The sequence below is a fragment of the Chenopodium album genome, chromosome 4 (assembly GCF_948465745.1).
Source record: "Chenopodium album chromosome 4, dcCheAlbu1.1, whole genome shotgun sequence".
Lineage (NCBI taxonomy): Eukaryota > Viridiplantae > Streptophyta > Magnoliopsida > Caryophyllales > Amaranthaceae > Chenopodium > Chenopodium album.
Window position 1 is genome coordinate 74,344,149 of NC_137837.1, and position 4,804 is coordinate 74,348,952.

A 4,804-nucleotide genomic window follows, 5' to 3' on the forward strand; every position below is an offset into this window, starting at 1 on the left:
CGTATGAAGATATATTACAATAGTTGACTTAATCTATTTTAGGTTAGAAAATCAAAAGTTCGTATAATCTACGTTAAATAATCATACATAATTTATAAAGTCGGTAAATGATCACTTTAAATAATAGCAAGAAATGTATTAAGTTGTTTAAAGAGTACGCATACTACTCACATTCAAGTGTTTTAACTATTGACTAAAGAGAAACATCAATCAAAGTGTAGGCAGGCCAACCAAAAAAATATGTACCAATTGCAAACATAATAAAGCAAAGTAATTTCTACTTAAAACAATATTCTTTCATACTCCTTATTAATAAGGACAAAATCATGTCTAATTATTTAACTACCGGTGCCATATCAAATCCCTAAAATCATGCAATTAACCAAATTATATAATGCCTTCCTTTCCCATAATCAAGGGCCCCTAATGATAATCAATTTACTTATCTACGTATGCTTCCTCATTTTAATTAAATCACCTCAACAACTCCTTAAATTCAAGTTGTGAAAATCACTCGTGTTATTGGCTTATTGCATTGTGCATGTTGTAACGTCAACATTCAAAATAAGTTGTTAAGTATTTAAAAGTTGGGATCAATTCGCATCCAAGAACATACAGTATTTGTATATATATTTGATATGATCCGGATATAAAGCTAAACAATGTCTTGCTCTTGATTATTTGATTTTTGTTGCTTGTATCAACTCTCGAACCGCTGACTAAAATTAGACTTAGTTTATTTACTCGTATAATTATACTACTATTAATAGCATATGGCAAACTTATACTCCGTAAAGAGTAGGAAAGCTTACTCGTAAAAATATCTGTTGGATTTAAAACAACCCAACTTACTACATGCAATCAGTAAAACCCACACCTAAAAGATAAGGATTCGTTTGGCATTGCTGCGCTTTTCTGTTTTTTGGTTTTTTGTTTTTTAAAAGTATATGATTAATGTCCCATAATAAATCAAAAATTATTTAAACATATTAAAATTATAATAATTTTAAAAACTGACAACAGAAAAGTGGAAACACTTTTTTTTTTCTTTTTTTTTTTTCTTTTTTTTTTTTTTGCTGTTTTTGGTTTGATTTTTTAAAAAAAAAAGAAAATGAAAACAAAAAATGATGCCAAACAAGCCCTAATAAATAAACTTTAGATTTGTTATCAAATAAAACAATTAAATACGATAAATGCAAGATTGTAACACATGGCTACTTAGTAAGCCAAGTGATAAAACATAAAAGCTCTATCCTAGATGCATATAAATTAAAGACAATGAGTCAAGAGCTAGCTTAGTGACAACTTTAACAAATGGTGCATTTGACTTCACATATCTAACATTTAAATGTGAGTCTGAAATTGATGTAACTAGATTTATTCAAAATAATAAATTAGGTTGATCTTTTAAATTAAATCTAGTTTATTAATTAAAATGACATCTACTATTGCAAACATAGAAATTTTATTAGTGTATTATATTAAATTAAATAATTAATTTGGGTTAAAATCATGTTAATAATGTATTGTACTACGTCATTATTTTTGTCTATCTAAATGAATAATTGAAATTAATCAAATACAATTCAGGTTAGAGATGTTCGGGTCGTCAGTGTGTTATTATTTGTTATTAAACATAATAAAAAAACTTATATTGACCAAGTTAAAAACTTTCAAATCCTAAATTAAAATGGGTAATAGTAAATCAAAGTTTCACTTCTCTTACAAATGCGACAAGTGTCCATTTTTTTTTTAATTTTTTAAACAAGTTAAATTACCAATTTTTGTTTTATTTTCAATAGAGGTATGTAAAAGGTTGTTTTATTCCGAAATAATCAAAAGATCTTTTTATTTTTAGAAGATTGGAAAAAAGTTATTTTATTCTTGACAATCTTTCCTTGGTTTAATACTTCGTAACTTTTTTCTACAAGTTTCAAAAACCTCATTTCAATATTCAAATTCTTCATTTCAATATTCAAATTCTATAGCTACTTACCTTATTTACAATCAAATTAAACAAAAATAGTATCATAAGTTAATTAAAAAATTTCTTCATTAACTATTAGTTGCCCACAAAAATGTACTCCAATCATGTCAAAAATGAACGATGTCCCGGATCATTGTGAATATTTTTAAATTAAAATTTTAAGAAATTAGCAGGTGAGATACTAATATATATTGGGAGAAAATCATCTGTCCCATAATTTGTGTCCCACTGGTGTTCCACTAAATATGATTGGTTCTTAAAATATTTATTTGCCTTTTAAAATTTGAGAAGTGGGACTTTGTAATTATTACAACCAATAATTATTAAGTGGAACACAAATGGAACATGAAAAATGGGACAGAGGATTTAAACCCTATATATATTAGTTATATTTTATCTTTAAAATTAATTATTTTTTAATAGTTCTTGTACTAATAATTTTTTTTTCAACTCACTTGAATATTAAATTTCATCATTTAATATTGTATATCCCGGATATTATTAGTTTATTTTCATTTTTCAATTGTTATAAGAAACTCTTTGAAATTGACATATGCTTGTATATGGAAAAAAAAAAATTAGCATAAAAAGTGCACCATATTTTGGACTACATATTTCAAATACCTATAAGTTTGTATGTATGAGCAAATAAAATAAAAGAGATGAGATCAATTTTGTTATTATAGATTGTTGACATAAAATGTGTTTTTAGGGTGGGGTAAAACTTGAATTATACTGAATATAAAGTCATGGGTTCAAACATTAATGCTAACAATTTTTTATATAAGGAAATAATAATGATCATTAATGGACTGGTATGACATGGCGTCACATTATATGCCAAAAGACAAAATTGTTGACATATGGGAAATTTTCATGTCTTGCCATGAGTTTTAACAATATTAGTATATTACTAGTGAATAGTCTAGGCGTTGCCCCAAGTTGCTATTGTTGTAGACGTATAATTGATAAATTTTTTAAAATGCTTTTCAAATCTGAAAAATGTCATTGTCAAACCAAAATTAAGTTATTCTTTGAGTATCTTATTACTATTTGTTTTTTTTATTTAATTAAACCAAGTGATGATTTGCATGTATATAATTTTTTTTACTTTTTTTTTTTTTGAAACACATAATTTTTTTTGAAACACATCATAATTTTTTTTTGAAACACATAATTTTTTTTACTTACCAGTAACTTAGTTTTTTTTTTTTTTTTTTTTTTTTTGAATGGGCTTAGATGCTTAATAAATAGCCATTTTTTTATGAGAGGTCGATGGTTCTGATGGGTGTCATAAATGGCACCCATTTGATGAGCATTTAGGCTGTTTTCACCTTCTTTACATGGCTTTCATGCTTAATAAATGCTTAATTTTATGCATTTGGTCATGGTTTTACCTTTCCTCTCTTATTTTGTAGCTTGTATGCATTTTGTTGGTTTTTCTACTCTTTTATCCTTTATTTATTTGCTCTATTTTCGTGGTTGTAGGTATTGTACGAGGTTCGGGTCTTGATATTGGTGATTTACTAAGGTGGAGGAAGCTTTTGGAGCAAGCTCATGGCAATTGGAAAGCTCAAGATGCAAGGAAGTGGATTCTCCAAGTTCTAGCTCTTGCGCTCTCAAGCCGTGCTCTCATAAATATGGGGTGTTGAAACCACAATCATGTGCTTTTGGGACTGCCTCTCTTAGTGCTCATCATCATCATCATAATCGTGCGACCTTAGCGAACGCACGAAGCCGCGAGAAGATCGAAGAAACCCAGAATCACGCGGGCGTGCAAAGCACAGGCGCGGGCGCGCCACCTCCCTGCTCGCGCGGCCGCGCCTCTCTAGGTACTTCCTTGCTCGATTTTTGTTCGCGCCTCTTATATATACCTTTGTAACCCGATTTTTAGGGCAAGTTTAGAAGAAGTATTATTCTAGTTTTTGATCATATTTTTAGCTTAGTTAAGAGCTTCTCTCTCTAGTTTTAGGGTTAGTTTAGGAGTACATTTTTAGAGAGAGAAAGTGGGGAATTTCAATGGTGATTGAGAGATTGAAGATTCAATGGTGACAATTGTGTTGGAGATATTCTCTATTATCAATGAGCATTTCTAAACTCTATCTCATTTATTGCTTTGTTTGATTTCATATTTGTTTGGTTTGATTTTGATGTTTGATTGTTGATTAGTGTAGTTGTTCTTCATATTTTGTTGATTCTTGATTTCTTTAGTTGTTAGTTGATTAGATGATGATGTTAGAGTAGTTGTTTGCTAGGAATTGGGTGAAACTTGTATGATTGATTGATTGTGCTTAATTTGGGGATTGTGTTGATTAATTGTTGAGATTAAATTGATTAATGGAAGTTTGCATGTGTGTAATTCGATTAGGCCTTGAGAATTATGCTAGATTGCATTGTAGTTTCTAATGATACGGACCATTGATTTAGGAATTGCAATTGTCGATTGAGCTTGATTAGTGATGCTCTCCTAGTTAGAGTCTCTAGTAGTTGGCGCTAGTTTGACCTCTAGGAGATAGCTAGTTGACTCTTTTGATTGAGCTTGCCATTAGTCTTCATAACCATTGATTTGCATATTGTTCCCCGAGTTGCTACAATTGTCATGATTACTTGTTGATCCCCGTTCCTAGTGCTTTATTTGTTTAGGTTCTTTGTTTGTTAGTTGTTAGTGTTCTCCTTTTACCTTTGTCTTCGACCTAGCTTAAGCGCATAATTGAGAGTGCTTGAACATTACCGTTCCTTTGGGTTCGACCCTTGACTTGCCTCTATACTATTATTTAGGTTGGTTAAGTGTTTATAAATTTTGTTTGACCGAGGGAG